The following is a 24,793-nucleotide window of genomic DNA, read 5'->3' as shown; positions in this document are numbered from 1 at the left end:
TGCACTGCAAGTGTGGCAACAACTCTTCACTGCTTCTATCTATGTGGGGTTTTCTTCGATTTTATTCTGTTTTTTCCATTGTAATATCATGCTATGACGAGTGCATGCTTCCTTATAAAAAATGTGAAACCACTGACAAATCCAGATGTCAAGTTAGTCTTGATATGTCAGAGTAAATACTGGTTTCCATGGCACCAGTATGTGCTGGGAGCTCTCTCTTGTTTTAAATACTCCAGGGATTTTATACATCATCTTCAGTGTCAAAGAAAGATTGCTACTAATACTTGACTGTCATAAGAAAAATGCAGTGATAACCAATGATAATCAAAGTATTAAAATAAGGCATGATCTTGGGTTATTTTTAATTGAAATAATTTTTATAGTCACTGTTTAAGTAATGTCTCTGTTTCAATTAAACTAACACTCAAAATAACTTAAGGGGTGGAGAAAAAGATATAGTCCCACCTGAGGAGACTGGAAAGATTATTTTTCTTTTAAATGCATGTTAAGTGACATCATCACAGTGCAGAGCATACTTCCAGAAGTCTTCTGGGAATACTGACATCCCTCCAGTTGCAAATAATGCCACAATTCTAACCTTGAGTTGAATACTGAAGTTAGTAAGCATGTACATATTAAGGAATGAGAAAAAAGCTTCACAGACTCAATTCACCAGTTTGCTCCTATATTATTTTATCAGATACAGTTTAGAACTTCCCTTTTTACAGACAGTGAGTTGTTAAAGCAAACTCAATATCAGAGCTTATAACTTTTGTGTTTGTCATTTTTTTTCTTTCTTCCCCAATGCTTCTCTGCTTTCAAATTTTTTGGTAATATGAAAATACAGGTTTTTAGTTAATTAGACACAATCACTCAATGATGCTGTATTGAACTGCAACATCAACAGATTTACCTTGCATCCAGGTAGTACTGCAACGAGCATGTCATTCAAATTCATTATTTCAAATTTCATCATAAATCCAGTACTCTGTAAAGATGAAAGATGGGCACAAAATTAGTATTTTATGTGGGATTAAAGGAAATTACAATTACATCTCTGTATGCATACCATAAAGATACATCAAAAGCTACCAAATTCAGCAAAGGCACAAGTCTAATTCCTAGTGAAAGGAAAACTCTCCCTCAAGAAAATAACTCAATTATCTTGTCTCTTTCAGTGATCCCCAATGCTAGAAAATTTCAAATGGGCAACAGACAAAAATAAAAATAAACCCAAACAGGTTGCAAAAAACTATAGCATTCCAATTCTTTTAAGTGGAGGAGTAAAAGAATATTTCCCCACCCCCATTTATACTGTTTGGTACATTATATTTATATATTACATTAAAGAAACAGAATTGTTATTACCACAGAAACACATACATATTACTTAAGATCTTGCAAAGGACCACTTTGGATATTCAACCAGCTTTTAAGTTATGGCCACTATAATACCTTTGGATTTTTGAGAATCCCATATTCAGAATATGGATGCTACATCTGTAAGCTCAAAAGACACAGATATATATGCTAACATACAAGCATGTTAGCATAGAAGCTGAAAAGTAACTACCAAAGGAAAAAAAAACCCTTCCATAAACATTTTTTTTACTCACCTCACCTCCTTTCCAAACCTTTACTGATATCATAGCTTTTTTTTACTGTTTATTATTCAGAATCCAGTTTAATTCCTTAACTGCATCACTACTAACTGTTTGAGCCACAAGACCAACCTATTAGGATGCTTCCCAGCGAACTTAAAACTTCTTTGCTGTTTTCAACTAGCTGCTTGAGAAACAAATTCAAGAACCTTCTTCCTCACTAACATATCTCCTACAGAGTTTTTTGAGGGTCTATTTAAATTAGTTGCCTGATCTGCTCTTTATCCTGTTCCGGTGTTCTAATACAAAGAACCTGTGCTGGATACACTGGGGGGATGGTGGAATCACCAATGGGCTTTAGAAGTATTTCCTACCTTAAGCCCTACACTACAATAAAATATTTCAGATACTAATTTTTTTGCATGCCATGCTTCCTTCTGTCAAAAACAAACAAAAAAACCCCCAAATCTAGTTAATACTCTAAGTAAAATGAGCAAAGCAACAGCTGGTCCTTTTTTTGTTTTGTCCCTCCAGACTTCATTCACAGGCCTTTCTAATATTGTATTAGAGGCATCTGTGTTTAACTTCACCTCCACTACCTTTCTGTTCCAGTGTGGTGTCTTTTCCCTCAAGGGGGATTTGACATACCTTATTTATATCTCTTGCTCTTATTCAGTTTTCCCTACATTTTTCTCCATTGAGGTTCTGAGAAAATAGGTAACAATAATTTAAACACTATACGGAAAATGGTTGAGAGAAGTTTTGGGTGGCTGCTCTACAGGCATAAATTGAGGTTCAATAGGTAGTAATTGAAGAGTATTCTACAAATGAAAGAGCCCATGTAGATCACTGTTTGCAGTCCCAGAAGTTTGGCAAGTTACCCAGAATAGCTATATCTGAACTAGTAGTGGAGTAAGAAAACTGGAAATACATTGCCCAAAAAGACAGAATAAATCTTTGACAAATAATGGATCACAGTAGAAAAACTTGAAGCATATCCCATAATAGAGCAACTAAGAACTGATGCTCAAGACCTACACTGATGGAAGATGCTCTTAGACCCCAGGAGCTGCACCCAGGCTCCTGGCTCTTTTCCTGCAGGAAGCATCCCTGCTCCTGTTGGACCTGATATTGCAGGAGACTGGTGAAGAACCAGGTGCATCAAGGTAAAACTAGTTTCTCAGACAGCTCAGGTGCTGAAGTAGACTATGTAGACTTCAATTTCGCAGGTGCAGGAGACTTCAAAATGATCAAAATTATCTTGAAGTAGTGTTAAAACATAACTGAACATACATGATTGTATTCCTTCCTCCTCAAAAGCATATGCTTGAAAAAATTGCTACTTTTTTTCCAATGCTTACTTCCATAACCAATTTTTTCATTTAGAAGGGTTAATTTCTGGGAAAAGAAAAAAAGATAAAGTTACTTTTAGAGGATATCCTACCTGGATTTCTGCTTGGAAAAGACCCAAAGATTTCTTTTTTTCTTTTTAAGCTTTTTCTAAAAGAAAGAGCATTACAGTATCTATATAAGAAAAAAAAAAAAACAACAACAAAAAACCAAACCCCAAACCTTTAACCTTTTTACTTATTTTAATTAGATATTCTATAATAATTGGAACACTACTGGAATATGATAATGGTTTTCTGGATGAAACTAATTGTTTCCAACCATGTTATATAAGGTTTGAAAGCACATTCATTTTCATTTGCTTTACCTTTTGCCAAAAAACTTTCTCTTCTTGAGACTTGTAATCATATATACTAGTTCTGACATTTATTGCCTCAAATATCTGTGTATTAAGTATCAAGTACAATTATCAAATTCTGCTCTTTAATGTCAAGATGTTGGAGAGCTATTAAGTGGTACATACAGCTGAAATAGCAGCTGACCTCTGCACTGTGATACTGCTGGATTCCATGCAACCTGCTTAGTCTCCTATGCAATAAAAAACACTCTTCAGTTTGCAAGACGACACCTATTTTTCCTTCTGATGGGATCAATAGATTACGCAACAGCTTGATTTTTCCCTATTTGGTCTTTGACTAAAAAACCCTAAACATTAATTTTCACTTAACATGGAAGTAGCATCTTTCAGAAATTCTTACCTAAAAGGAACAGGGCTCAGACTCTTGATTTGCAGAATATTAATTGAACAGCAGGGTTTAAAAATCTTCAAATGGCAACAGACAGAAATGTGAAATAACAGACTCCCAGAGGAGGGCAGAACTGTTAACTTGCAAAGGGAGACCTAAGTTCATGTTTGCCTGCTTACTTGCTTCAGAACAGAAATTGAGGTCTGCAACTTTACTGCTGAGTGCTAATGGGCTATAAGGTATTCTGCATGACCTCTGTATTTTGTAAAGTGTTTTATTATTAAGTAAATGTAAGAAAGAGCCTGGGGTTTCACCTCTCATATAGGTGCCCTAAAAAAAATGGTTATGAAGTAATTTGCTCTGTTGCAATGAATATTCATTTAAGTAAAACAGCTTCTGCAGTAGAGACAGAAAAACACACTAATGTTCTTTATACCCAAATAAATAAGTATTATGGAAGGATAAAAATCTTGGTTCTATTTTATTTCCCAATAAAACAGAAGGAAGATTTGAAACTATCTCTCCTAAGTATTAAATATTGGAACTGGTAAATAAAACAATGTAAAAATCACCAGAGACCAGATATTTCCAAACAGACAGGGACCACAGAGTTTTCTCTACCTTGACAACAATATTTCCACAAAGATTTGAGTCTCTAACTGAGCATATCTCTGGAAGTCCTTGAAAATCTTTTCTGTGTCTGCAATAAGATCTGCCTGACAGAAGGCTTTACCAAGTGCAGTCCTTATCTTTTTTATGCCTCTTTCCGTTGTCCTTGTCTTCTGACTTGTTCAAAATGCCCCTTTTTTTTTAACTTTTTTCCTGGGGGACACTGGTTCTTTCTTGATGACACAAGCCCCTGTTACCATATTAACTTCAGTAAAAAAAAAAGTCCCATTCAAGCATCCCATTGTTACGAGCAGGAGCTATATTTACAGGAACTTCCCTCACAACAAAAACGCAGTGAGCTCAAGAAAACATCATAACAACTCTCAAACATATAGAAAATACTATCAAGTAGGTAACCTTCAGGTTATTTATAAGCTCACAGTAACTGTTTCTTTCACTGTGGCTTATGAAAAGGTATGCAGAAATATATCCAAAAAGAATGCAAAGCAACAAGCTTCAGTATATCAAAAAGAATTTAATAGAGGTTACTATACAAATTTATTTAAAATTTGAGGTGTTCACTGGTGAAAATGATGGAAAAAAAACCCCATACCCAAAACATAACTAAAAATTTATACTTAGGAAATTATTTCCACTGTACATAAAAATATCTCTGGAAATAAACCTCCAGAAGTGTTTGTGGTGTTGTTTATCCTGGTATTCATGGTTATTTGAAAGATTTTTCTCTACAGCATCGTAGGAAAGGGAGTCCGTTTTTAACTGATGTGGACTTTTCACAATCAAGTTTGAATTAAAGCCTTATTCTTATCATTAAGAAAGGGCACAAATTTGGGGGGATTGGAGACAGAAAAAGAATTAATAGATATTGTTCAATCTTAAAAACATGGTTATAGAAATTAGACCATGTTATTAAATATCACAATAACACAACTTGGGATCACACTTGAGAAGACTGAAACAAAATTCAGCTCCTGAGATAGAGCAGATTAACAAGTGGGGTTTTTTACTCAAAAGGAAGTTCACAGAAACTACCAGTATTTCTTCATAGATCACTATCTTTGTCCCTTACTAGAAACAAATATAAAAAGAAAAAAAAAAACCCAACCAAAAAGTCTTGAAAATAATTGTATGCCTATGAAAAGAATGTGATTGACATACAGGAGCCTTTTTTGCCATAGGATATACATCCTCTGACTATAAGCATTTTCCTGACATTTATGCAAGTCTCAACTTTACCTGTCAGGAAAACTGTAGGGGAAAAGATAGTTCAGTCTTCACACATTTTGTCAGTTGCCCTTTTCCTTGAGAAAACAAGTAACTGTCAACCTGTGTCAACTGTAAGTCTAGTTCTTGCAATCCAGATACCAACTCTGTAGTAACAGGACTAGGACAATTTGAAGTAAGCATCCAGCAATCTTTTAACAGTAATAGGCAAGATCCTATCTTTGACACAGCAAAGAATTATAAACACAGCTAAGTCCATAATATTTAGGAAGCATAATACAATTAGGAAACAGTATCACATTCGAAATTAAATTAAATATAAATGAGAGTTAGAACTGTCTATACTGCTCTGATTTGCTCAAGATCCTTTAAGAATAAATTAATCCAGTTTTATCTTCTCTCATACCTTCATTGGAAGTTATGCACTGTAACTTGATGATGAGCAAAGTCTGGATTGTAATACCTGTCTTTAGATATAATATGTGAAACATTTATAGGCAAAGAGTGTAATGGTAAGAGGTAGGAAGAGGAAATTAAGTGTATTTGGGTTTGGATTAAAGCTACATGGCTATACATTGTTTTAGAATCAATAGAATTGTGAGCACCTGCACATGTATTGATTATTTTTAGAGCATTTAAAACTTGATTGAGTGAGAAGAAAAAAACACAGACTTTTGAGAGAAAGTGTAAAGAGAAGGGTTTTGGAGAAAGGCTTTGAAGAAAGTTGTGTAGGCTGGTTAAAAAAGCAAGCCATGTTTTCAAGACATACTAAAAATAAAAGCAATCATAAGCTAATTGTGAATTAGACACTTTTCCATTAAAGATGATACACATTCCATTCATTCGCATATCAGTGAAGTTAGAGGCAAAACTCTTTCCTCCCTTAATACAGAGAGAATTCACACAACTAATATCTCAACAAGTAACTTGAAGAATAGTTGATAAGGATGAATAAATATTTTTCACACACATTTGTGGAAGACGGTCTACTTTATTCAGATCAGTGAAGCAAAAATTATGTGCTTGAATTAATCCTTGACATCTCTGGCCTACTGGTTTTGGAGACTCTCCATTATAGATGTAGAAGCCATATGGATATGTTCTCAAATTTCCTGCTAATATAAGTGGGCACAACTCCACTTGTATTGAATGGAATCATGCCAACGTATTCCAACACTGATTCTGGCCCCTTGTATCTCAGTTGGAAGCAGACCTAATTCATACAGCTCTATATGCCAATGGCAAGTCTCCAATTTTTCTTGTTTCAGAGATAAAGAAAACGGGTATAGCTTTATTGTATAGAGTCATTGACAATCTCTGGATCTACCACCAAATAGTTTATTCAATGACATCTATTTCTCCATTTGTGAATTGACTGAAAATAAGCTGAGGAAGTCCACAGATAAATTATTGATGCAAAACACAGCAGTGCTTAAGTTTTAAAGCAAAAGACTAAGGGATTAAATTCTTTAGTGAAAAGTTTAGTGTCTTTTTTAGAAGTATGCCTTGTAGAAAATTGCATAAGCTTGCTTCTATTAGGAATATAAAAACATCATTATAGGTTTAGCAGAATCCCCAAAGATATGAAAGTATTTAACCCACCAATCAGTATTTGTTGCTAGACCCCATTTATAATTAATGGCAATCATTGAAACAAGATGGGCCAACATTCTGAAACAAAACCAAAACCTTTTTTTTAAATTATCTTTTTTTATTTATTTTTTTTTCCAGGATGTAAATAATGTGAACCACAAATTGTTCAGTGTGGGTTCATGGAGTGAGAAATATTGTTTTGATATTGAATCTTGGGCACTGCACTCAGTAATGGCAAAATAAATCTCACATTTCTTTGAAAGGTTACATTAAAAGTTTCTTCTCTTAGAGTATGACATACCATAAAACTGTGAATAAATCATATCTGAACACATCATATTTTGCATGGATTTAATGTGAAGCATAAGCTCTTTCCAGGAACTTGTAAAGGTCCTGGAAAAAGACTGATATTTATTCAAAGTGTTTGAGGCTTCAATCAAATTTTGCGGAAGCAATTGAGCTCCAAATTAAAATAAAAAAAAAATAAAAAGCAGGAAGCTTTGAAATTGAAGGCTACACAGATGTCTGGAGATGTTTCAATGTTTCATACAGTACTTGCTAGCTTGTGAATTGTTTACATTATGGCTCTAGAGAATTTAGATTCTGACAACCTGATTAAAACTTGCAATAGACTCCAATAGACTGATTAAATCTGGCACAAATGTCATCTGCATAACATAAGTAAAACATATTCTGTTTAATGAGCTGAAAATAATTAAATGATATAACAAAATCTTTCGAAGAAGCCACCTCATCCTCAACCCTTTCCTATTCACTCACTTCTGCCTATTTTAGCTCTTCCATTTCCATTTCTTATCACCAGCTCACTTCTAATAAAACTTCAGCCATCTTATGTTGTAAATTGCTGTCTCAGGACACAATGAAAGATTTGGAGACCTCCAGTACACTTTACACTTAACTGTATTCATCTATTCCATATCAACACGATTGCATATCATCCTCCATATCAGATTCAAACAGTATCAAGTCCTTAAATAATGATGACGATGATGGAAAAAAAATTAGAAAACTTGGGAAAAAAACCCCAAACAATGAACTGTGCAAGTACTATATAATTAAATAAATAACGAAATAAAACCACCACCCCCCACCAAAAAAAAAAAAAACAAAACCAAAAAAAACTCACTAAAAAAAAGCCCCAAAGCCACAAAAACAAAAAACAAAACTAAGTTTCCCTCACTGGGCAAAATAGCCAAATAAATTCCCAAAGCCGAAGAAGAATGGGGAGGAACGTATAATTTATAGTAGTCCTGACTGGAGAAAAAAAACACATTAACAAATCAAATTGAGAACTCCTTCAATGAATAATAAGAACATTTTGCATTTTTCATATACTATTTTCACTAAAATAACCATGGAACATTTTCTGAACAATGAAATTTGAACATGGGACATGGCAATTAAGTACATCACCCAGAGAAGGTGTTCCATGCCTGGAATTGTTGAAAGTTGGGTTGGATGGAGCTCTGAGCAACATGAGCTACTGGAAGGTGTCCTAACCCATGACAGGAGGGCTGGACTGGATGATCTTTAAAGGTCCAGCCCAAACCATTCTTTGAGTCCGTGATAATGGTAACATTATCCAGTGTTTGCAGCATATTTGTACAAATGATCTTTTATGACAGGTTGTTTCTCCTTCAGTGGAGAAGGTTGGAGAAGCTATTCAAGCAATTTTCACAAAAGAAAGATGTGAAGATTAAAAATCAGGGTGGGACTGTCCTGAGGTCAATGGATCCTAACTATAATAAAATTAACAAGTAAAAGGAGTCAGGTGAGATATATCCAGATAGTGAAAAATGGCCTTAAAAGTGAAGCAGAAATAATCACATGAAAAAAAGAAGCCTTTCAGTGTGGTTCCTAGTTATGGAGTCTTGCACTCCTCTCCTGTATGATTAATTGTTAAATAAAACCCTACAAGCTGAATTTTCAGAGACTTCAGTATCATCAAATTAAAAAGGCCATCATTTTCCCTCATGAAGAAACGAATACATAGCATCATTAATGCACTTGCATTTGGAATGATCAATGACAGAGTGCTTTAAGCAACTTTGTTAAAGAAAAACAGCTTAGCCTTTGAATTTTTTATTAATGAGGGCTGTAACCAGAACTTCCTGTTTCCATTCTCCATAATTTCTAGCAATGTACATTCTTACGTTTGAATTTTATGGGTATCAAGATGACCAATTTTTTGATAAATATTGTGAAGTTTATGCCTTTGGCAGGTGAAAAAAAAACAAACCCTATCTTTCTGAGCAACCTTTTAGGCTGGGGATTGGGGTTTTTGGGTTTTTTTTGTGGGAAGAACCTAAGCCTTTCTCTGCAAAAAAAAAACCCAACAAACAACACAAAACAAAAACAAAAAACCAACCAAACAAAAAAAGCTCAACAAAAAAAGCTATTCCTTTAATTAAGATTTTCCACATACGTATGTAATTCAGCTCTTTTCACTAAAACCTAAACAGAGGTTTCTGTGAAAGGAATAATCAGACACTAAAATATTTTGACTTGAATATTACATATACAGCTGGGTGAATGGTTTTCTTTCCCTAATGTAATAGAGAGAATTAAATGTTTTATTTATTGCATTTGTAACCCAAATCTCTTGGTGATTTCTGCTTCACTCTATAGCTCATTGTTTTCTAACTTTTTTTTATTATTGGTCTTTTTTTGCATAATAAACTGGTGTTTAAGCAACTGAAACTAGATCTGACAAAATTAACTTAACTTGTAAAGCCAGACACTTCCAGTAGCATAAGCAATACAGATACTAACATTGTGAATAAAAATTGACATATTTGCTCTCATTTATAGTCCTAATGAGAATTCTTAGCTCAGAGGAGGATTTTGAGGGAGGATGCAAGGAGTGGCATTAAAGAGATAGAGTATCATTTTATATATTTCAGAAGGAAAATTCTAATATAATACAGAATAAAAACATAAGGGAAGAGGAAAGCTATTAATGTTCTTTCCTTTTCAAGTACTCTAAGAATCTCACAGGAGAATTGCATTATAATACTTCTAAAAGCATATACAGACTTGGATCATTTAGCTAATTTACTATAGCTCCATAAATCCAGTGTCTTCCATTTAGTTTTTAGTGAAAGCTAAACAACTTCTAGCCTGTGTTACATTTTTAATTCCTTCTTCTATCTTTCCTAAACTCATTTCTTTCAGCCTGTGGAAAAAAAACAAACTAAACAAAACAACAAACCAACAAAAAATCAAACAGATTTCTGCTCTTTTTTATCTCATTTTTCTCATCTTTCTCCTTTTCTCCTGTTAATCTTTGTTCCCAGGTACATCTGACATGAATATACCTCTCTTACAGTTATTCATTCACACACAGATCAGGATATAAAAGTATCTTAAATGATCTTGTTAGCTAAGTAATGAAAGTAATGAATAGTGAGATGGTTAGACTGATGATAATGATGTGTAAATGGGGGAATGAAATATAAAAGGGTTCAAACTCCACTGGTCTGGTTTGGAAGAAGAGGGACAGTTTTCTTCAGATGCCAATTCCGGTCACTTTACCAGACATAAGGCTGAAGATTTGTTTCATTCAGTTTACTAATGCAGCTTATAGCATCATAAGGTGAAATGATAGACCAAGCCTTATGTCAGAGCTATACAAATGAGGAAAAGGAATAAAAACTTTCTCTACAAGAAATGTTGCTCCAGGATCAATGGTGTGTTGACATCAAGGGGAAATTTTGAGTGTTTAGTAAAATTCCTTCCAATGAGAAAAGCTTAATGCTGCTTGCATGTTGTGCTTTGAAAGGGTGGGTTGGGTCAGCCAAATAGACGTGCACCTGGAAAGTAATGCTAGTGCAAACACTTCCTGATGATCTTCTCTTGCATACATCCTGCTCTTAATTGTTTTTCAGATGTGTTGATGATGTGGTCCCTTGAACCAGGAAGGAGCAATATATGGAAAACATGCTGAAAATTTAATACCTTTGTAATTAGAACAGAAGCATTTAAAATTGTAAATAGCAGCTCTATACTGATAAAATCATAGACTGCCAAAATAGAAAAGTGAAAGGGTGGGAGTATAAACCCAAGAAGCCACTTGCTCCAGGTCTTGTAAGGCTGTTATCCACAAAAACTGCCAGTTGTTCTAAAATGGACTTCACTCTTTCCTATATATCATACCAAATACATAGTATTCAGCATATATATGCTAATTTAAGGGATATTTCTTCAGCATCTACAATAAACTTGCTTTTAACTGGGAGGGGGGTGGAGTATGCTAGTGTCTTCTTTCAATTTTTACTGAAACCTGAGGTTGTATAGGAACCACCTATATTGATCCTGACTGACAGACCATTGCATACTGACGAGTCAGTGATCCCCATTATGGGTAACCTAAGTAGTACAAACCCTTTGGCTGCAGGGTAACATCAACTGGCTCTTTGTAGCAGAGAAGCTCACAAGCCAGCTCCAGCGAGGACCAAGTCATTCCCACAACAGCATCCTTAAGGAATAGGGTCTCTTTCTTCTAACAAAATTACATATTCACTCAAAGAATCAATATGGGTTAGCTTCTTTTCACAGACAAGATCTGCTCTAGTCTGCATAGCATTCCATAGGAAAATCTGTCCTGACTCCATCTGATGCTGCATGTACACAGAGTGTCCAGCACCTGAAGGGACATAACATTCACTTATTATATATATTCCTCATTTAATTCTTTCTTATTAAATCAGTTATCAAGCCATTTGGTTTAGGGTCTCTCCTACCGAGATCCAGAAAAAACTCTGCACCATCTCTTCCTCTCTCCTAAAGCCCAGTGCAGAGCACCATCTAACAAGTCATCTCACAAGCAGACAAGAAAATAAATAAAGAAATTACATCATGGGGGTTAACAATGCAGTTCTTAACTGCTTTAAACACCAAACTACCCAGAACAACTCTAGTGGCTATGAAATAAATCATCAAAGGTCAACCACAGCTGGTCATGGTGAATTCCAAGCCTTACCTTCTGACTTTCTCAGGGCGGGCTATATTTACCCTAAAATGGAAGACAATTTATGTAGTACAATTGCCATAAAATGGATAAAGGGTTATCAGGGATATTGGAGGTTGGCAAGCATCAGGTTTTACTCTTAATGGATTTTTTTTTTAATAAAGATCACAATTTCTACAGAAAATAATGACAGAATTTAGTATCACAGATGTCAGGAATGAAGACCACATGGTTATTGTGAGAAATAACATTTAACCTTTCTCTTCTGGCTGATGGAGGCCAATGCAGTATTTTATTATCAACATTGGCAGGTGATTTATTACCACTGTTTCTACTCCAGTAAAACCACATTAGGCTGTGCTTGATGTATCATTTGTTATCTTCAAACTCCCTATACACTTTCTGCATGCATAATCTCTTTCTTGTAACACACTTCAACAGAAAATGGTAAATATTTAAGTCATGATTCCAAATTCATCAAAAGCTTAGAGGCTAAAATACAGCAGCTAAATGGATTGTGCCAGACAATATTTGATGCCAACATAAAGCTTAAGTCTTGCAAAAAGTGATGTAATGGATCTGAAACATCAGCCATGCATAATAGTGCATTAAGTTAAGTTCAAGATTGACAGAAAATAACTCATTAACAGATTTCAAAGGAGGACAGAACTTCATAGGGTAAATTCAGGTCAGCTATCACAATGCCATTGCTTGTGTAACAGTAAAATTTACATCTATGAAATCTATGAAATATATTTTCCAGATACAACTATAATAGGATTTGGGCCTGGAGTCCTTGGAGTACAAAGGAATTCATGGCAAAACTTCCAATAACTTCAAATTGGACCAAGAATTTATGTTGCATTTAATAGTGGAAGGTTGTTACTCAGGTATTAATGGAAATAAAAAGTTGTCCAACTAACTTTCCAATCCTGTTATGGTAATTAATATTCCTCATAAATTCACTCAAAGCAATTCCCGGTTTTATAATAAAAAATAATTACACAAGGATATCAGGAACAGTATGAATACTGCTAATTGCTAAATATACACCTTTTTTGACAGTAAGTATTCTGCCTTCTAGGTACATAAGGATAAAACAAGAATTCTGGCAATTTTTTGTATCACTATTTCCACTTGACTTGACTTTCACCAAATTATGTTATTGCATTTCTTTACATTTCATAGGTGAGGATGTACAACAAACATTTTAATCAGTACAAGAAATGTACTGAAAACTTGTTGTATTGTTGCAACTTTGTTGCAAGATCCTTGCTTTTAGCCACTTCATATAACATACACAGTAATTATTTTTTTTTGTGATTAGGAAGTGTTCTGTTTTTCATGAAGTTTTGTCTACTACACATCTAACTTGTAAATCCATCTGAGCACACTTGACTTCAGTGAAAGCTCAGATCGAAGTCAACACTGACACCCGCCCTCACTTAAGAAATGAAATGGATATTAGCCATGCTAAAATATGCATATTTGTCTGAACAGCTACTTGTAGGATTTGTATAGATCTCTGAAAACAGTCACATTGCTCTTACATTTATTGCATTAAATATCATGGCAATTCAAAAGCAACTGTCATTATCACATCTCATTTCCTTATGAGGACATTCCAAACTCAAAACAAGGGAATAAAAAAAACCTCAATATTTTTTAATCAAAGACAGTTCTTATCGTGTCCAAATTTTGCTGCTGGATATACAATGAAAAAGGTCAGACTTTCTAAATAACTATATAGCAACTTGTATATTATCACAATTCAGATCTCAAAGAGTTTTCTTACTTATCTAGATCTTCAGGATCAATTCTTTTCCACATCTCTGGGGAGAATTGCATCCATGCAGATAATCATTAGAGAAACAGCATACTAAAAGTAAATATATAAAATTAAATAACAAGAGGCCGTAAGATTATCTTGTAACTGAAAAGGATCTGTTGATGCATAAAAATGAGACAAGTAATATTTTGTGTCTGTTATTCTGAAGAGAACTGTGATGCAAAAGGATTAGACTCAGAACACAGGCTAACCTTTTAACCTGGGTGACAAGAAAACCTGTAGGAAGTATGTGAATAGCCAGCATCCTGATAGGGGTGTAGATCTGCATTGCAGATGGTAATATTACTTCACCAAATATTTAATCTGATTGAATTCTTATAAAATCCATCATGTTTATATGGAGATTTTCAATCTATTTTCTTGAGGAAACAAGGTTTATACAAATGTTCTGCCTCTTCTCTGCCCAATAGCTTTACCATCTGTTGGACAGTTTCTTCTTAACTTAAGAGATGGAAACAGAATAGTGCTTTGAGGAAAATTTGCAGCATGTTGCCCGCATGGTTTCCTGTATATCTGCAGTATGAGACCAGGTATATTATTAAAGCTATAATAAAAACTTACAGAGAAGAAAGAGATTATGAATGCCTCACTGAATAGAGTTTATCTCTTATTAGATGTAGAATCACAGAATAGAGTCATAGAATCAACTAGGTCAGAAAAGACCTTTAAGATCATGAAGTCCAGTCATTACCCCAGGACTGCCAATACCACCACTAAACCACATCACTGACGGCTCATCTACATGTTTTTTGAACACTTCCAGGGAGGATGATTCTACCACTTCCCTGGGTAACCTGTTCCAATATTTTATCACCCTCTTGGTGAAGAAGTTTTTTCCTAATATCCAACCAAAACCTCCCCTGGCACAGCTTGAGGCTGCTACTTCTTGTTCTATTGTTTGTTACTTTCAGATAGTTGTAGAGAGCAAGAATGTGCCCTCTGAGCCTTCTCTTTTCCAGGCTAAACAATCCCAGTTTGCTCAGCCATTCCTCATAAGATTTGTGCTCCAGGCCCTTCACCAGTTTCATTGACCTTTTCTGAACTCGTAATATCATAGAATCATAGAATAATTAGGTTTGGAAAGGACCTTAAGATCATCTAGTTCCAACCCCACTGCCATGGACAGGGACACCTCACACTAAACCATATCACTCAAGGCTTCATCCAACCTGGCCTTGAACACTGCCAGGGATGGAGCATTCACAACCTCCCTGGGCAACCCATTCCAGTACCTCACCACCCTCACAGTAAAGAATTTCTTCCTTATATCCAATCTAAACCTCCCCTGCTTAAGTTTTAACCCATTACCCCTTGTCCTATCACTATAGTCCCTAATGAAGAGTCCCTCCCCAGCATCCTTATAGGCCCCCTTCAGACACTGAGAGGCTGCTATGAGGTCTCCATGCAGCCTTCTCTTCTCCAGGCTGAACAGCCCCAACTTTCTCAGCCTGTCTTCATACAGAAGGTGCTCCAGTTCCCTGATCATCCTCGTGGCCGTGCTCTGAACTTGTTCTAACAGTTCCATGTCCTTTTTACGTTGAGGACAGCAGAACTGCACACAATACTCCAAGTGAGGTCTCACGAGAGCAGAGTAGAGGGGCAGGATCACCTCCTTCGACCTGCTGGTCACGCTCCTTTTGATGCAGCCCAGGATACGGTTGCTTTCTGGGCTGCAAGTGCACACTGTCGGCTCATGTTCATTTTCTCATTGACCAAAACCCGAAGTCCTTCTCCGCAGGGCAGAGTATATGGAGTACAGAAACCATAGACACATATAACCATTCTTTATAGAGTAATGAAACCATATGACTCAAAGCAGAACCCATCTTCTAAAAATTTCATTGCTCAGTCAGCTACTTGTCATATCTATCTGATGAAAATAAAATTAAGTATTCCTTAGTTTTGCTTGTAAATGTGCAGTCTATCATCTTGAAGTTTTAAACTTTTTGTCACTGCAGTTAAGAAAGATGAACATTTTTTTCTGAAAAGAACTCAGAAACTAAAGTCCAGAGAATTAATAACAAAAGCCAATGAAAATTTTATAGTGGAAATATTAATTTCTTCAGCTTTTCATTTTGAAGTGTTTTACCTCTTCTAACAAAAAAATATCATTAACTGTCTCATGAAGTCTTCCTTGATAATCAAGACATATCTTTTTATATGTAAAAACAACAATTAAAATACCTGTTAATTTCAGCCAAAAAATCTTCATTAGACTTTCATGGTCATGAAAAAATAATCAATGGAGACAATCCTCTTTAACTTTTACAGCTTAAAAAAAAAACCAAAATATATTATTAGAAAAATATTTGGTGGACAGAAGAAGGTCTCTGACTTTCTTGATGGTAAGGAAATAATGTCATTTGCAGCTTTTCTTTTTGTGTGTCCCCTTTTCGAAGGCTGCTAATGATATACATTGTGGAATAACAAGAAAGCTTTTTAAGTAAAATAGTCCCTTTTACCCTTGTCTAACAGTTTCTTCTGCTAGGAACTGCTCCTACTGCACCACATGCATCCACAAAGCATGATTTGCTTTGAAGTCTCATTAGATATGTATGTGATCATAGTTTAGCAAACTGTTGAATTATCTTTTTCAAAAATTCTGCTTGGCAGTGTGATATTTGACTAAACAAGTCAATTAAACTGAAGAAGATAAATTACATTCCAAAAGAAAGGTACCATTAGATAACTACCATGTATTCCCAGCAATTCATTAGAGTGCTCCCAAGTTTATCTTTTCCACTTTAGTATGCAAGGAAAATGTGATACTAATGAAAACAACAAGGATTACTTACTTGCTTAATCAATCAGTTTCAGACTTTTGAGTAACAAGTTTACTTAAGTTATTTGAACATATAACTTTGTCAAATCCAACCCTAGTGTAAGCACAGGCAAATCCTACCATTCTGTAATGCAGCAAACAAAGAAGCACTGACACATACAGTACTGGTTCTAAGGAAGGCTTTCCTCAGGACAATCAGAGACAAGCTACTTCATTATTAAAAATATGGATGATTGTCATATCCTCCTGCCTGTCCCACTACATTGAAAGATAAATGTTATGGTAAGGAGAAAACATGCAATTGCATCTTGAAATTTGGAAGAAAATGGTCTCAACTTCAAAAAAAATAAAGCTTAATTTCTTAACATTAACATACTGATGTTGGTTGGTATAAAGATTTTACTTGACAGCTTCATAAGCATTTTTATGTGCTCTTAGTGGCCTGAGTATGTCCTGCCTTTCAGCCATAAAACACCATAGCTGAGTGTTTGTGACTATAGTTATCCTTGAATTATTCTTCAGATCTGCAGGTTTTTTTCTATGACTTCAGATATTTTAGTGTTTTTAAATATATTTATTTTATTTTGTTGTCTGGAGTTATAAATTCCAGCAGTCCTGTGAATTTCATCAGCAGTGTTGCTGCTGGAGAGATCTGTGTGTCCACCACTTTAAGTGGTGGCCTTGGCAGGATTACAGCTATAGTTCAGACTTTACAGTAAGGACTGATTATGCCAGGTATAATTCCATAACAGTAACATGATTATGCTTTGAATTTGTTGTCTGTCACCACATTAAAATACAGTAAAATAGTTTTTAGAGAAATGAGAATTTCATCTTTCCCAACAGCATGAAATACTTTACAAGGATGCACTGTCTGTCATGCGGTTCACATTTAGCTGCATGGCATGAGATCCACTTAAACAGAATACAAATGGAAGAGAACACAATCAAATGGGACTTGGCTCAGCCACATAAAATAGATTGTATTGCTGCCTTTGAATAATTCAGATCAGTTCCATGATTTAAAACCAAAAACAAAACCCCCAAAACCTCAGCAACAACAGCAAAAAACAACAAGGGAGAGAAAATATAATGATTCTACAGGTTGTTATTTTAGGCTGGATATCTAGTACTAGAACTGGGATTATCAGATGACTCAGTGTTTCATTATAACGGTAAATATTCACAGTGCATAGGGATTGCTGTCTAGAAAGACTGCAAGTAATGATAGCTGCTGCAGTGATTCACAGCAGTCTGCTTTCAATATAAAATTTGGAAAGCAGATAATCACTTGGTTGGGAATCCCCTTTGCTGATGAATATGCTGCTTAGTTCACTTCCCTGCTGAATTATTATTAGATGGCACATTGTTATCAAATAAATAGCTCACTTTTCAGCAGGAATTCTATCACTGTCATATGAATCGCAAATCAGTAAAATTCCCTTTTTACTCTTATCCTCCTAAACAAAAAGGAAATACTGACTGTCATAGTGAAGGTTTCCACATTCCTGCTGTGCACAACTTTTCCCTCTACTATATAAGGACAGTAGGAGACAATAACAGAAAAGCAAGAGTAAGAATATATTGTGGAACAACTGAAATAAACTGATGTGCACCTGAACTATCTGCCTATTCCAGTTACCTCTGCACATTGAGCAGTAAGACATTATGGTGCAAGAATCATGCAAAACTATTTCATTTGTATTGAAAATGCACCATCATAAGTGCTAGATACACTATTAATATCAGCTGATGAAATGTTCTTCCTTTTCACTTTCTAGTCAAATATGTCTCAGCCATGGAAATGCTGCACAATGACATATATTTCAATAAACTTCCTCTTCTCATGAAGAAAAGTGATATTTGCTTATCACTTTTTTTCACATTTAACTTCCATAACAAATTCAATTTTAAAGTTCATAAAACTTGAAGAATTTTCAGATGCCAAAAATAGACTCTGATCATGTCAGAATGACAAAAAATACACAAAGTTATTTTGTTCATTTTAGTGGAAGTAATATGAAAGAATTCCAGTTTATAATTCAAAGTCCTTTTGCCCAACTTGGTCTTACTTAGACCTCCCTTGGGATAATTAAAATTGAAACTTTTTGCAATAATTTAAGATTACCATATTTGAGAGGATTACCAGGCTGGAGAACCTTCCCTGTGAGTAAAGACTGAAGTAGTGAGGTCTTTTCTCCCTGGAGAATAGAGGGCTCAGGTAATATCTCATCTATCTGTTACCTATATAAAATAAAAAGAGAATTTTTAAATTCTCTGCTACTGCTGCAATATTTGCTTTCTTGTCCTTACATTTTTCTAATTCTGAGGCTTGTTTAGCTGACATGAACATCTAAAAACAGGGATAAAACCCAAACTTTAGCATGTGATAGTCTTACAAGCTTTGAGGGTTTTACTTCTGCCAGCACAGTTGGAGTGTTGTGCATGGGCAAGTTGGGTGCTGCTAAAAGCATGTTATGAATAGATATGAATGTCATTGCATGGGCTCATTTTCCTTAAAAAGGTGCTAAGTTACCTTTAAAGAACTGTTATGATAGCAGAACAGAATTTTTCAGCAGCGTTAGTTTTATCTGCTGATTACTTTCATAGTATACTTTCCTATTTCTTAGTCATTTAAGAGTTGTGTCAGAGCAGTCAGACAGCATTAAGTAGAAAGCATTTTATGACCACATCTATATATATATAATAAACAAATAACATTACTTTGATTTATCAAACTATGATTCTATATTAAACTTTTATAGCTTCGCCTTACATACAACATAAATTCTGCATCATATTCTATATATGCTATACTACAATTTCAGATAAGAAATATTATGAAGTGGGTAATTTTGCTGTTGAAAATTTGTCAGCAGAACTAATGAAAGCATCACAAGACATTACAGAATAAAATTATTTAAAAAAAACAAACAAAACCCAAGCAATTATTATAATAAACCCTGTTCCCTAGATGGAAAGACACATTAAACATGATCTGTGTGCTTTTAATCTTGAACTACCTATCATTTACATTCAATACCTATAAATTCAATAAAAGTTATGAACAGCTCTTCCCAACACTTAAATACCTGGTGGAATTGTTAATATTCAGAGAAGGCAGAACCATTTCATATAAAATCTGGACAGCTTTTGCTGGGCTTACAGTTTGGAATACACATTCATTCCTTGATGGTGGATGTTTAACTTATGAAAGGTAAGCTGGAAGGTGGGATTTCTGATTCCCCTTTTGACTTAACAGCTAGCTACCCTCTGACAGCAAAAAGTATGGAATTGCTCTTTAAAGTTAAATTGTCTTGGACTCAACCGAGACAGGCTCAGCTTCAAGCTGTTTTAAATTTTGTCCACATTTCATGGGAAGGAATTAGTGTGGAGTTTGATGGGATCCATGCACAATATTTTTTGTCTGTAAGAAAGAGTAAAATAGTTTGTGGAGAGAAGGAAGAATGGAGGACTGTCTGCAGATATGCATTTACATACCCCAAATTTCCATGCTTCTCAGCATGCAAATACATATGCTCTAAATGCTTTGAATGACCTTGTTTGCTTCCAGTTGTTTGGTGATGACAGAAAATATTGTATACTGAGGATGATTAGAGACATACATATGTCTTATGGCATGGGTCCCTTATGTGACTTCACAAGACATTGGCACACTACAATGCAATATAATTTATACTTGTTCAAGTATGAGAAAATACAGTATTATGTGTTATTTTAGTACTAATATTGGCTGTGAGGAAACTTAGGAAAATTACTAAATCTTGATTCATAAAGCATCAGAGTTCAGATTCACATTGTGCAGACTATGGAAAGAAATCAATATTAGATATTTTTTCAAGTTATTTCTCTAAATGCTCTCATTAATAATTAGAAAGCTAAGAAAAAAAAATCTATGTCTAATGAAAGCTTATTACCTTAAATGAATAATATATGATTCACATGTTTTGTTTCTTTTTTTCTTACTTGTATGTTTGCTTATGTTTATATGGCTGTTACCAAGGTAGAAAACTGAAACAGAACAACATGGTAGTTGAAGGTCTTTAGAGAAATAGAGAATGTTTATGGATATTGACTGCTCTAGCTGCTGAGGTGCTTTGGGCTTTAGAAACTGTCTGTGTGGAAGGACAGGAGGTAGTGCACCATGGACACTAGAAAAATTAAAGTACAATATATGTAAATAAGGAAAACAAAATCACTTGGGGATTAAATATGTTTTACATTATTCAGAATGCCAGCTGTACTTCTACTTTTTTTAAAAACATTAATATTTTTTGCATTTTACAAGTGTGTGGTATGCTACTCATCATGCAACAGGTATGTCAAGCTGTTGCTACAATAATATATCTAGCAGTTAGAAGAATCTCATCTGGGAGACTTGGGGATTAAAACCATTACTGAATAAAACATTACCAAATTCCAGACAGTGTTTTTAGAGTCCAGTTTCAGAGTGGAAAAGTCAACCTGAATGTTTCTTTCCAATGGAAAAGGAGCTGAAGAAAAGCAGAATCTTGATGGCAATCCCAGACAAGTGACTGAAATCCTCTAGATTGCTTCTTTCACAAAAAGAAATACCAAGCCAGGCCTTCAACCAACAATTGGATTCACTGACATTTCCATTCTCCCCTGAGTTCCACAGGTCTGGGTATTAAGCAACTGGGTGCTCCTATTTGATTTGGAGAAAACAAAATCTCAGCATGCTCTTTTTGTTCAGTTTTCTGTCCTCATCTATTTTCATCTTGTATGCTTTTCCCTGAACAAAACACATTTTTAAATTTTGAGATGGCTTTGTTAACTAAAAGGTTTTTATACAGGAAAAGATTGGGATATCCTACTTCTAAAACACTGGATGCTATCTGGAGTCAAACTTCTGACATTTTGAAAGTAGCTTGCCTGTAATTTCCACTTCTCACCTACAGTTTTAGGAAAAACTTGATGATTTATGGTTTAGTGTGAGGTGTCCCTGCCCATGGCAGGGGGACTGGGACTAGATGATCTTAAGGTCCCTTCCAACCCTAACTATTCTATGTTTCTATGAGATTAAATTGTGAAATACCAACTAATTCTGTATAAATTTGCTGATATAAGTTTGGAGTCTTCATGCTTTGTATGTGCGATAGCTAATAAGTATGGTAGGAAGGCATATTCTTAAAAAGAGATAGACTGATAATTATGTCAATGTCATTCTTTCATCTCTTAAAAGCCTTCTGAAAAGAAAAGTCTAATTAGGGTGACAAATAAGTAAAGGCCATAATGGAAAAATGCCCTTATGCAGAAGTAGTTGTTGATAAGGATTCTGAAAGCAATTGAGTTCATATGCAAAGACAAGATAATCCTCATTAACAAGTAAAGAAAAGGTCTCATTATTTCCATGCCAACAGAGCTCTGACAAAATAGGTAAATAAGCAATAGAAAAGATACTACTTTATTGTAATTAAAGACATGATCTAAGAGCATTAAAGACTGTATTGAATGACCTTAACACCAGTAGTGTGTTCAGTTGGTGATGTTTTGGGTTGGTTTTTTTTGGGTTGCTGCACTGAATACTTGCTAAAGGACAGAGGCACACAAAACTTGCTGAGGGGGTTACAAGTTTACAGCTAATTCTCCAACCTCAAAATGACTGCCATTTATGATAGTGGGTTTGTGCAATAAGCAGTTATCTAAAAGTCGCTTTCCAACCCTTAGAGTGAAGCTTCTGTTTTTAACTCTGACTTTATGCCCACAGAAAATAAGTTTACAGTACTCAGTAATCTAATGCAAGCAGTTTGGGTGCTCAACAGACTGTTCTGTGTGCTGTAGAACTCCCTGTGGAACAATGTTGGAGAACATGGCTATAATTCATTGCAAGTATCAATTGCAATTGACTCATTAAGAAGGAAATCAATTCGTTTGAAATACATAAATGGAAAAGTGGGAAACAAAAGTGAGGGAGATAGTGTTTTGGTATTCATGGAATACTTTTAATAACAGGTCTGAAGAATGAAACTAAAATGTTTTGTCCTAGAAAAAGACAGGCTCATGATTCCTATACTGCTGACATCTGTCTCCTCACTACACATTCTGCATTCCTTTTTAGTAAACACGATTATACTTTGTACTCTGTAGTACTATTTCAACATATTTACAGTGCTACAATTGCCTCTCTCCTTTAAAAATCTTCATCTAACCTTTCCATTATGTATTTCTCATTTTGTGGTTTTGCCCACAACATGAAACACAACAGGAATATTTGTGATATTTAAATTAAGTCATTCAGCAATCCCCCACTCTGTAGTTCATATTCCATGTGAATGTATGATGTAATGAAGTAAAATGTCATTACAACACATTTCACTTAATTGTAAGCTATTATTTGGAATGGTTATAAAGTGGTGAAGGGGAGAAAGAACTTTCTAGCAGGAAATAACACAAACTTCTATTTTTTCAAGAGATTTTTATATGATTTCTAAAATGTTCTACTTTTGTGTTTTGAGAACTTTGATTCTACTGTCTTTATTTTTCTATATGGAAACACTTCACATTATGCATATTTGTAATAAAGAATCACAGCTTTCTAAAGTAAAATACATAATTACAAAATAATAAGAATAAAAAGACTTTAATTTACTTTTGATTTTGATGAAAGCTTCTTCCTAGGAGAAAAATAATGTTGGAATTCCCAAGTTGACTTTGGAACCTTTTTGCTAAGACTTTCTAAAGAAAAATTCACCTTGTTCCTCATTGTCTTATAATTGACATGCTTACCAGTGTTTTCTCTAGTTCAGTTTGTTAACCTCCAGTTCAATTAATTAATCTATGCTGGTTCTTCTAGAAGACATCTGGGGTGTGGAAGGATGCACAGAGGTTGATCGTTCAGACTTAGCTGCAATCCCAAGGCCTAGTCATCTTTACAAGGAAACTAAAAGAATCAATTCTCTGTTTTTTTAAGCCTGGAAGTGGACATGAGCTTTGGTCCACTTGTGACTGACTTCTAGATGCTTCTGTATAGGCTGCCTAGATAGGGTGAGGTGATGGGATGGCAAACAGTAATGCAAAACCATATCTGTTTTGGGTAAGCAAAAAGAATTAGAGATTTTATCCACCATCATTAGTCTTCAAAAGCTTCAAATATCTCTACAGCCACCCAGCAGACACTTGACAGAACAATTCCTTACCCTTAGAAAGCCTTTTCCTAGGGGGTACAGAAAAGCATTTGGAAGGAATGCCAAGAGAGTCAGTGCCTGGAAAGACAATTAATGTTAGACACCCATGCTATCCAATAAGTTTGGAATTTTAGACTTTCTTCCAATTAAATAAAGTTGGTCACTCTTGTGGTAGAATGAATGATACTCACTTATAATACATATGCAATCTATATTTATAGCATTTAACTTCATTCAATTTTTCTAACTCAATTCCTTTTTTTTTGTTTGTTTGTTTGACATTTTCATTCTCTTCTGTCAAGGCAAAGCTTTTCAGCTTTGTGTCATTAGTAAATCTCATTTACACCATCCTTCTTGCATGCCAAGATAACTAATTAAATTACTTAAGATTTATTTCAGTAACATTCCTTCATCCTGATTCTCTCCATTTCAACACAGCAAGTTCCTATGTCTGATTCATCCAGCTCCTTACAACCTTACAATTAATATGGTGATTGGTGTTTTCTTCACTTAATTTCTCCCTTATGACTATTAAACTTTTGAGAGTTACTACTGCAGAGCACTGAAGAACCACCCATGGCAGCCAAGCAGCACTTGTTTTTCACTAGTAGTATACATGACTGAGTACTGCTGGTACCAGTATGCTTAATATATATGACAGCAGGTATTTTTTTAGAGCTAGTTTCAAGTTCAACAGGCTCATTTTGTGGCCAGTGTTAATGAAAATATTATGAGGTGAAACAGGAGTGAAGGGAGAAAAATAGGAGTAATTCTGACTTTGGACATAGGTATTAGTAGATTTACACAGTGCTCAATCCTTCTGACTTGACATTTAGTTAAAAACCGAGACCCTGGCTCATGA

The sequence above is a fragment of the Melopsittacus undulatus genome, chromosome 7 (assembly GCF_012275295.1).
Source record: "Melopsittacus undulatus isolate bMelUnd1 chromosome 7, bMelUnd1.mat.Z, whole genome shotgun sequence".
Lineage (NCBI taxonomy): Eukaryota > Metazoa > Chordata > Aves > Psittaciformes > Psittaculidae > Melopsittacus > Melopsittacus undulatus.
This window is presented reverse-complemented; position numbering follows the sequence as displayed.